The sequence below is a fragment of the Centruroides vittatus genome, unplaced genomic scaffold (genome assembly GCF_030686945.1).
Source record: "Centruroides vittatus isolate TY-2023 unplaced genomic scaffold, ASM3068694v2 contig_391, whole genome shotgun sequence".
In the NCBI taxonomy this organism is placed as follows: Eukaryota; Metazoa; Arthropoda; class Arachnida; order Scorpiones; family Buthidae; genus Centruroides; species Centruroides vittatus.
This window is the reverse complement of record NW_027122207.1, coordinates 1,176,653-1,188,602: the sequence shown is the minus strand read 5'-3', so window position 1 is coordinate 1,188,602 and position 11,950 is coordinate 1,176,653.

The following is an 11,950-nucleotide window of genomic DNA, read 5'->3' as shown; positions in this document are numbered from 1 at the left end:
CTTACAAACTTACCAAATAAATAGTAATATCTTTTAATATCAATAGTAACAAGAAACTAAATATAATGCAAAGAATTTTGAATATTTCTTTATATATTTAATTATTTTATATAACAATAAGAATTTGAAATAATAAAAAGTTACAGTTGAATTCATCATAGAGTATAATTTACAATTTCATTTTATAATAAGATACATTTTATAAGTTACATTTTGCTATTTACTTTATGGTTATAGTTATTAAATACAGTGTAATACAATAAAAATGTATATTACTGTAATGTTCATTATACAGAAATATTAAACTTTAGTGATCAAAATCAAGATATATTAAAAGTAAAAGTTTTTGTAATAGAACAGCATGATATAAATTTTTTTATAAAAAAAAAATAATTATTAAACTTATAAACAATTTATGAATTTTGACTTTTACAGGACTTTATCTATAATAATATCTTTTTTTTTTTTATATTAAAAAACAGTTAGATTGAAGCAACTAGATCAGTGATTCTTAACCAGTGTTATGCAAACCTGCCTTGAGTGTTTCACAAAAAAAGATTTTTAAAGTTTTTATTGCAAATTTATTCCAAAATATACATATTTTTTATTTATCATCATATTTATAGATAATTTTATTCAATACATTGAAGTTTATTACTTTATTGCTTCATTGTTTCCTGAGAATAGTAAACATGGAATTGCTTATCAATTTCTCAATACATTGATACTAATGTTCTAACTAATAAAAGGTGCATGAATAGTGTTTTACAACCTCAGAAAGGTTCAGAACCACTGCACTAGACACTTGGCGTGTGTCTGGTACTGAACTTTCTACACCATAAAAGTTACAGTTGTTACATTTAAAAAAAATATAAAATTCAACAAATTACAATTACTGTTAACTTGACAAGGAAGGAAAAGAATCTAGCAGGGGGAGAAATCTTTAAACACTTCAACTTAAAGCTAACAATTTCTTGCTCTGTAATCTTTGAATCATAACTAATAATTTGTATAAACAATAGTGTAAATCAGAAACTGCACATTGGGTTGTATATAACAAAACATGACCTACTTGAATCTTTAACGATGTAAGGGGTTAAGAAAAACATTTGTTTTGGAAGAATAAACTTTGTACACACTGGTTAAAGGTTCAAGTAGGTCATGTTTTGTTATAAACAATAGCATGTTTATACAAATTATTAGTTATGAAGATGATTTGTTATTTAACCACTCAGCCTCAGGTGTCAGTCTACCATTTTGGGAGACCCCAGGAATGAATTGGAATGGATAGGAAAAGCCAGGTGGTGAGGGGATGGTCCTTTCCTCACCATCCAGCCATCCCATTGTGGGCCTGACCAAACCCATGATGGACTTGGTTAAACCCCTCTTAATCCAAAGGGAAGAAAGAATAAAAAGAAAAGCATGCCCATTCAATGGCTGGATGACCGAAGTATTAACAGTTAACATGCCAGCCTACTGCTCTGGAGACCCAAGGTCAAATCTAGGTGACCATCTTCCAGGAATTTTTCATGGGTATGCAATACTAGTCGGCCACCCCCGTTCTGAACCTGGAAACCCACAATGAGTATAGGGGAAAAAGGCCATCTTAATACCTATAAGTAGGAAAGATTTTTTTTTAAATCCAGTCCTGTCAATAAATTATAAACATCCATATAATTAATACCTGAAACCTACAATGATTGGAAATATTCGCTTAACAAGAACAACTCTTAAATCACATCTTTAAACAATGTTGATTGTTGAATGTTATCTTTTACTGAAGATTCTCAAAGTTTTCCAAACTTCGAGAATCCATGTGACTATTTAACTACCAAAGATCAAAACAAAATCTCAGCAAATAATCACAAAGATTTGAAGCGTGATCAGATAGTAACACGTTATAGGAAAAATAGGCTCGTGATTCATCGTCTTGTGAATTGAATGAGCAACGAGTCAAAGGAATCCTAAATATATAGATCGTGGTTCTAGAATGCATCCAATTGTTTTTACATGTATTCTTACAAAATATAAATATTTGTTTAATATACTGTTATCAAAGAACATACAGTACAGTACATACGGCTTTAAATGAGTGTGCACTTTTTTAATATTGGGAATGCATCCATGTAAAAGTTCAAATAAAAGTCAACTGGCTTTACTCAATGCTATCTTGGAACTAATTAATTGCATAATTAATGGAGTGTCCAGGTAATCCATTAATCATCATTTTCATGCCACAGTATAATATAATTTTAAGAATATAAGGTTATTATACCGCATTATGAAATAATGTAACAATGATCTTTAACAAGTTAAGTAATAAATGGCGGTTTCGTATGTAGAATTTTCCCCAGAGTAAAAAAGCATAATTTGCATAAAGTAGAATTTATGAGGATGACTTTTACTAATCTGATATAAAATCTATTGAAATGCATAAACAATGTTTTAGATAGTAATATAGGCTACTGTAAATAATTTATATTTTCATCATATTTGAAGCTGTAACTAAAATATAATGAAATTATCAATATTTAGATATTTCAATTTATCTTGTATATTTTTTCATATATGGTACTGTATTATAACAATACTATAAATGAAAAAATTACATTAAAAAAATTTTTGTTATGTTTGTTTATTAAAAAATTTGGTTCTGTTTCTGTAACTATCTTCCAAGTATATCTTCCTAGAATTATTCAATAACAATTGCATACCTAATCAATGGGAGGACCTACATATTGTTGAGTGTGTGCCAAAAGGTTGTATGTCAAGTTTGAACAATTTTACAAAAACGCCAGAAGAAAGTTTGAGACTGTATAAAAATTCAATTTGATATATTGACTTGAGTTTTTTCAATAATAACTTCTTTTCATAAGAGGTTTTCATTTAAAATCTTGTTTCAGTAACTTTACCCACTTATCAGAAGTGAAATGACATGACCTGACCATATGATCCTAGTACTTAAGAAGGATAAAATCTCATATAAGTCAATTTTCTTCTTCTCCCATAACTTCTCCATAACTTCAGTTTTAAGTTCTTTAAGGCCTGATCTAATTAAATAATTCCCATTTCTTTAAAAAACTAATCTAAGCTGTATTAAAATATATAACATTTTAGTTCTGTACAGTTCCCGTTTCTATTTATCACATAACATTTTAGGCCGTTCATTAATTATGTAACAGTTTAAGAGGAAGGGGAATCGCAAAAAGTACTGTACATACATGATTGTACACAATGGGGGAGAGTCAAGCCATTCTCTAAGAGGAATTATTTAGTGGTATTAGTGACATATGGATTTATTCTTATAACCCTATTTACATTGTAAATAAACTTTCAGGTAATAGTGGCTTAACTTTTTAGTCATTCCTTTAAAACGTTTTAGTGTGAGGAGGACCATGAACTTATTGTACATGTATTTAAAGGAGGAAGGGGTTACCCAAGAGTGTATCATTGTACACAAAAGGGGTGAAAATTGGCTTAAAAACTGTACACGTAATTAATGGACGGTCGCTTATACCTTTTTTTCCCGTTTCCGTTCTTATTCTCCACAATTATTAGCGAGGTTGAGGCCGAAGTTTTAAATCCGAAAACGTGTACGTCGGACGTTCAGCGCCGCTTTTCTGTAAGCCTAGAAGTTTGACAATGGCGTTTGGAATGTCGAGCATGCTTCCACTGACTTTCCAAACACCTTTGTCAAACTTCTAGGCTTACAGGAAAGCGGCGCCGAACGTCCGACGTACACGTTTTCACGTTTAAAACTTCGACCTCAACCTCGTTATTATAGGCCTTGCGCAAGCCATGGACATGATAACTTTTAATCAACACTTAGCATTTTATTGAAATTTTTTCTTTATATTAACAAATTATTTAATCCGTCTACATCTCATAACTCGGTCACATCTGAACTTTTCGGTTTCGAAAAAAAAACTGCCATCTCCCTCAAAAAGAAAGCGGAATTTGAAACGCGATGAGAATCATCGAAGTAGTATCGTATTTTAAAAAATTTTAATTGCATGTACACTATGTACCAATGCCAGATTTGCTTTCGAAATAGCCCAAGCAATTTAAATTTTTCGGAACCGCCGCTTGCAACTGGAAAAAAAAAACAAAAACAGAAATTGAAGGAAGAATTAAAATATGTAACTTGTATATTAATGATAAATGAATTTATCATATATATCACTTCTTCCGACTCTTATCAGTTTGGAAACTAATTCACATCATCAAAAGAGAATTTCTGAAATTTATCGTTCTCAATAAACGTAAGGCATAAATCTGACAGTTTCTCTTGCTTTATTATACGAAAATCATTTTTAACGCTCTGCGCTGAAGGACCTTCACCCGAACAATTTGTTATTAACGTTACCAATAACAAACCGTTCAGGTGAAGGTTCTTCGGCATTAATTATTAACAAACAAATAAACGAAATAAATCGCACGATGTTTTCCACGTTAAAAAAATAAAAGGCACGGAACCCCAAGCAGTTGCTTGTTTTGTTCCTGGTAAATCCGCCACTGCTATGTACTGATAGAATGAACGCGCTATTGCATGAACACAAGTAGAATTCTCAATATATTTTATATAACAATCCTGCAAATAATTAATAAACAATCCTGCTGTATCTGAGAATTCTGTGGAAAATTGCACAGACTATGCAAACTATGCGAGATTAATGACTAAAGATCATGCCTAATTTTAAAATAGTGGAACGCAAAATCGGTAATCCGGTATTTAAGATAGCTGTTAATCCTGCGATTTGTCTAAACATTTGTTGATGAATTAGGGAATTAGCCCTGTTTTCGCAATTTTGTTTTTGTTTGTTATATTTTATATATTTTATTTTGAAAACTGTTGAGCTTGTGTATAGACATGCGTTAATTTATCAAGGTTTGGAAACTTTCCTACAAGCGAATAGCTTGAAGGAAGTCAGTTTAAGATAACTGAACATACATTGGAGCAGTCAGTGATTGCGAAGATTTCTCGAAACATTTGGGTTAGCGTAATCGTTTTAAAAGTCACTAAAAGGACACGGTTGCTCTCGAAACCGTCTCCAAATCTTGCGATCGTGGATTTTGAAGTCCTTCAAGAGTTTCGATCGTGGTTCGAAGATTCAAGGTTTGTTAAAACTGAGTTTTTGCAGATCACTGATGATGCTACCATTTTGTCATTTACACTTCTTGCGGTCTGATGTTTCGAATTTTATGTTATTTCGTAGCTTCTAACGAAAGGTTTTATTTGTTCGACTCTAAAGACTACATACAATTTTTCTGCCGTTCCAAAAAAAATATATTCTCGGCAATAGTTGAGTAACTGCAGCCCGTTATGTTGCAGCAGTGACGTAGCGTAGTGGGGTCGGCAGGGGCGGCAAAATTTCACAATAAATAATAATATCTTGTAAAAATACCTAAATAAGGGGACGGCGAAATTTTCCTCCGCCCCGGGCGGCTGACACCCACGCTACGCCACTGCTGGTCAAAAATATGCTTCTTCCGAAATTCGTTAAAATTTTATTTTAAAAAATTAGTTTATTTTCACTTAAAATTTATTACTTTAAATAAATAAATTATTAGTTCTTGGAAATAAGTCTTATTAATATATAAGTCACTTTAATTAACGTTTACGTAACTAAACTATAACACGCATATTTCATATAACCAACGTCCGATGACGTCAGGAAACCGCTTTTAAAATGGCGTCGGATAAACGAAATAACGAAATTTAGCAAAAATTGCGCTGTAGGTCAATCGGAGAGTACTGGATGAACGAGAGGAATGATTCGTTCTAGTTTTGGGGGGTGGCGAGGTAAAGATGACGTTCGATTATAGAAAATCTTGCTTCTAACCCCTTGTGGAGAATGGAAACGGAAGGCGGAGGGCGGTAGGGAGTCTCTCGATCCCAATCCGTCGTCATTCGGGGGATAGAAACGTAAAAAATGCAGATATTTAGCCTTAAAATTCAAAAAGAATCCATTACGTCAATCGCATTCGAATTCGTTAAGCGCTTTCTAATCTCCATAGAAACGGCAACAATTGCCGTTTCTATATTTCTATGGAAACGCGTATTGTTGCAACACGATTTTGCGTCACTTTGCACGTTTCTCGCTTGCCGGACGGACGTGTGCGCTCTTTGCTCCTGTTTTCGGTGTGTTTTTTGCCTTTTCTCGGTGTTTTTTGCTACCCGAAGTGGTTTTAAGAAGACTTTTGGACGCCGACAGTACACTAGGTAAGATTTTATTTTCGTTTCGTTTAATCCAGCTTACGGAGACGGCATCGGCCGGCGTATTTGCGTTTAAATCTGCCGTCGCTTGTGAATTAGAACTTTTAAACAAGCCGCCACATTGGAAAGCGACCGAAGCGCCGAAAACGGATTAAGTATTTGCTCATTGGTTTATTTTCGTAATTAATTCATTTATATTTTATAAACACTGTCAAAGAATAAGGATTATTTATAGAAATTCAATTAAAAATTATTTAATACTAACTTTAAATACGAATTCCATCTGGTAACATTGATGGACGGAGACGGCATTCTGAAGCATGAGATGTTCCTTGGACAGGTCAAAAATTTCGCCCTTTGACCTCCGATTTCTCTATGCAATTTATGTATTAGTTACAACGCTTTTCAATGGCTTATTTTGCCAGAATTAAATTGTCTGCAAACACGTCTAATACCAATACACTTGGCAGTTATCTATACAGGCTGGACACAAAGAATTCTTTTCCTTAGGCTCTTTGTGTCTTTCCACGAGGTGGTCTTTTCTGAGTGCAGTCGATCTTCCACACTTACGTAACTCTCTGCCAATGCTTTGTGCCACTTAAACGTTCGTGTCCCGAATGGCGAGTTCGGCTGTGGGCGCGTTTCGCTTCTTCGTACGTTTGTCTTGTGTTTTGGACGACTCGTTGGCAATTTCTTTGCACTATGACACTATGATGAAAAGGTGATTAGAGGGCTATCCGTATTTAGCGACGGACTTAGGCCCTATTAGAAACTAAAAGAAGAGTTAAGTAAGATAAGAAGCTAGAGGGAAGAGGAAATAAAGAGAAATAGGAAAGTGGGAAAAGGAGCAACCAGGGGGCCGCACGGAACCCCATGGGCGTCTGCATCGCCATTCATTTAAAATAAAAACATATTTACATTGGAATACATAACATTAAAATGGTTACATAAAAGATACAGCCTGACTTGGCTGCATAGTAAAAATAACAGTAAACAATTAATTAATCGATATCGTACATTATATACAACGCCAGACTTATGGCTATATAGACAATAATTGTTAGTTTACAATATTAACAAATGTTTCAGGTACAGTAACACTACATGTATACAATAATTGATGTACGCCGGACATAATTTCCCCAGGTGTGAGGTAAATGTGCGTTTCTTGGTTGAATTACATTATTACCCGACAATGGTCCTAGAATTGGTTTAAAAAGACAAATAATTACAATACAAAATTAAATATTTCGATGATACAATAAACACGGATATATCTATAATCCGTTTACAAAGTGTAAACATGACAATTTGTTATTTCAATAATGACAAAATTTGTATCGAATTTAAGATAAAATGAACAGGGCCGGATTTACATAAGGGCATTTGGGGCCTGTGCCCAGGGCCCCCACAAAACTAAAAAAAAATTATGTTTAAACATAAATTTTTTTCTATTACCGCGACAGCCTAATGTGGCCTAATCATGACGGCAACAGGCAGAGAAAACCAAACACGGGAAAAAACCTATGAAACATCGGAAAATTTCGGGAAAAAATTTCACATAGGTATTTTTCAGTTAAATTAAAATAATTAGTTTTACACAATAAAATATATGTATGTTTACAATAACCTTATTTTTAAATGAAATTTACAACTTCCTAGTTCAAATCTAATTGAAAATACAGTATTTTGTGTAAATTTTCTAAATCATCAAATTTGCTTTCTTAAAGTGGGGACCCCCACTGAATTTGTGCCCAGGGCCCCTGGATTGGTAAATCCGGCCCTGAAAATGAAAGCATAAAGATTCATAGCCAGGTAGTAATGGCTGTAACAAAATAACAATATTATATTATTCAATTCGTTTACAAGATGACATCGATGTAAAACTTATTACAACTATCAAAATTAACAATGTTGTCAAAAACGTATTTACAGTGTACTTCAAATGAGTTGCTTACAGTTTACATCAACATAGAGATTAATAAATAAGCGATGTCAACTGCTAAAACCGATAACATATTTACAAATTTACATCGTTACGTGTCTCTTTGAAGCACAAGACAATTTTTCCTGGTCTCTTCAGTCTTCTTCACTCGAGGAAGTAGTCCAGTCACTGTCACTTTCATTTTCACTAATGTCTATCGCTTGACTGTTGCAAGTATTTATTGTGTTACTGTTCTGTATGGTTAGAACACCACTGTCTTGAAGAAACGCCTCCAATGCTTTTAGAAGTTTTACGTTTGTGATGAAGTCTTTTTCATTTGGTGGCCAAGTCTTCCCCTCCTGGACGCAAGTTCTTTGGAGTGGTTTCCTGATGTCTCGGTGTTTGGTGCATTCATATAATAGATGGTAGGCAGTATCCTCACAGTCCATATCTGTATCACATCTATCACTATCTCTCTTTCCGAATCTAAATAGGTAAGACTTGAAGTTTCCATGTCCAGTTATCAGTTGTGTTAGCTGAAAGGTTGGGCGAAAGAATTTGTTGTTTCTTCTGTCTTCTATTGATGGCAAGTATTGATAGCAATGTCTACCGAAACTCTTTTAAATGCCGTCGTTGCGTTTATGCGACATACACGTTAGGGTAAATAGCTCTATAACGAAACACTTGTTACGACTTGGGCTCGAGTGCCTTTTCCGCATGGCTACGTGCGGCATGTCTTTAATTTTCCGTCGTACAAATACAAATTACATGTAAGAGAGTTTCTTCGTTCCGGGTCGGTCGTCTCTACTGCAAATACAGTTGGAACATTCTAGCAATTTCCCCTAGGATCTAACGCGAGCTATCCGAATTCCGATTCGTCGTGAACTTTTTCTGCGTTAAGTATATCCGAATCCCATTAATATATATACAGTAGAGCATCGATTATCCGACTTAATTGGGGACTCGGGTTGGTCGGATAACTGAAAAGTCGGATAACCGAAAAGTATGAAAAAATACATTATTAGTATAGTGTATTAGGCCTGGTTTAAATACTAGCCTCCCTTTCATGGTCGAGCCAGTGCTGCCAGCTAAAACATGCAAAAATTTAACAAAAATAATATTAAAGTAGCCAAGACATAACCAAATATTGTAGCGCCACATCACTAGGGGACATTTGAATTTGCCGACTAGAACGCGGTCGGTTAACCGATGAGTCGGTTAATCGGGGTCGGATAATCGATGCTCTACTGTATATGTATTTTTTCTTTCTTTACAGAATGAAGGACTGGCGGTTTTGGCGGTGGCTGCGGCCTAAGAAGATGAAGTGTGAAGGGCGTTCTCCTTCCGCAATGGATGAAGAGAGGACCTTTTCTCCCTTTGAGCGGGGAGAGGAACTCTCTTCCATCAATTGCGGAAGGGGTTCTTTCTTCACGGGAACGACTTCAGGAATAGAAGATGTCGACAGCATTTTCTGTTCCGCGTTGAACGGAGAGGAGGCATTTCGCTGTTCGGACTTGTTCCGAAAAGGGAAAATTCTCCATGTTGACGACATCATCTTTGCCGCACTGGAAGGGGAGGAATGTTTCGATCATTCCTCCCTTTTCCAACGAGTGGGATCCTCTCGTTCGGTGTGGGCAAGGATGCAAAGGAAAAAGCGTCGCTTCGCAAGAGATGTGAACGACTTTTTCCTTTGCTATTTCTGAAGTATCATTTAAATTTAAGGGTTTAGTTTCAATTTACTAACGTAGTATAAGAAGGCAAAAGGTTTTTTAATTTTTTTTCCTCTTGTGTACTAACATTTAAACTAAAACCTTAAATTTAATTAATTTTTTTTTCTATTTAATCTTTACCGGATTAGACACTTTTCACCCGGACTCGACACCTTTTCTCGGACGTGACCCACGGACTTGTCTCCCGAACGTGACACTCGGTCGACGACAACGGATTTGACTCCCGATTGTAACCATCCGGACGTGACACGTTTCTTCACCGAAATCGACATTCGGCTTACCTTTCTTCCCAAACAGCTGTTATGAGGATTGAGCTTCCGATTAGGGTAGGTTAGGTTAGGCTAGGCTAGGTCAGGTCCTTCGCTCTTCTCATAACACTGTTCGGGAAGAAAGACTGTCTGATAAAGGTAATAATCTTCACTTAGGTAATGAATGAATCAACTGCTTTTCTCACTGTCTTTGTGTTTTGTAGGAACATTTGGGAGGGAGATTCTTCTCCCTTCCCAACTTTACCACGAAGAGGACCAAGTGGACATATGAATATTTTCCGAAATCTTCGATGGTAAGAACTCTTTCGTTTTATTTTTTAACACATCTTATTCTCGTATCGTAATTTACTGTTTTTCTGTTTATAGGCATGCCGAATACGTTCTTCGATCACACACACACACACGGACACAACATCACTGTACACGAAGATATACACCGTTTAACCTTTACTCGAATTCTCGCACTCACGTCAAGCGCCACGTTCTGTGTAATTCGACACAATGAAACAACCCGAACACTCGCTTCCCACAAGTCCAACCCCTGGGTCCTCGTCCCGGGAAGTGGAAACGCCAATTTTAAAGATTAAAAGACTTTAAATTGGCGGCCGAAGGGGCTCTGGTATCACACATCTTGCATGGATTAAATAGAATTTCAGACATTAACATCAATAATCGTTTTGTGATAAATTTTTCTGTTAAATTTACTGTGGTAAGAAATTATCTGCGCACAAATCTCGCTCGTATTTTAGTACTGTTAACTCTTACCTAAGATCATTAATTAAAGATCTTCGTGCTCATCGTATATTTCATCACACTTGCATATATGGCAGCTGGTGATTCTTTGTTTTGTTTATAGAGGGCCGTTTTAATCTTACCCATCGTCGGTTTCTGAAGATTCACAATTTGGGCTGCTGGACTGTCTTGACACACCAGATACAGATCGCCCCGGGTTCTTCAACAGCCCGAAATCGATCTCAGAGCGGTAGACTGAAGTCTTAATCGCTCAAACATCCGGCCGTCACCTTGTTATACCAGGTGTTGAAAGTAGCGAAAGTATGGGACCAGATAGAAATATCGAAGAAAATCAGGGAGGTACTAGAAAAAGGCCCTAACTTTGTCCCAGATGTTGTAAATAGTTGGGAAACCTCCATACAGGAGATTGAAAGAGGGGTAGTTGGTATGGATCTCTTGGATAAAGAATTGTTTAGATGGAAGACGGTCATCAGAAACCGCCCAAAGAAAAAAGCAACTAGTATAGAGACTTGTAATAGAGACATATGGCTTACGAAAGAGTGGTTAAGAACGAATGACTTAATGATGACCAAAGCAGACAAAACTAGGCATTTAGTTATCACGAAGAGGCATACTTTTGAGAAGGAATTACATGCTTACATCAAGAAGACCGAGTGGACATTGTTGATGACAAGATTATTGGGTCTTTGGACAGAAGGGTCAAGAGGTTAGAACGCTCAGGTCTTGCTGCCGTTTTACCTTTTCTGAAAAAATGTCACAATCCAAACTCAGGAGCTCCAAGATTGTTTGCGTTTGCTAAGACGCACAAAGCCGAAACGAATTAAGACCAGTGGTAGAGAAATGTAGGGGGCTCACCTTTGTCTTAGAAAAAAGATTACATGAATATTTATCCTCACAACTTGAAGATGATAGGCTGGTGGTAAAAGATCCTCTTGTCGTAGTCAATGAAGTACAAAATATTTCTTTAATGGAAGATGAAGTAGCGACCGTTTTGGATTATGAAGGCATGTATCCTTCAGTAATGATTGAATCTTGTGTGGAGACATTATTGAATTTC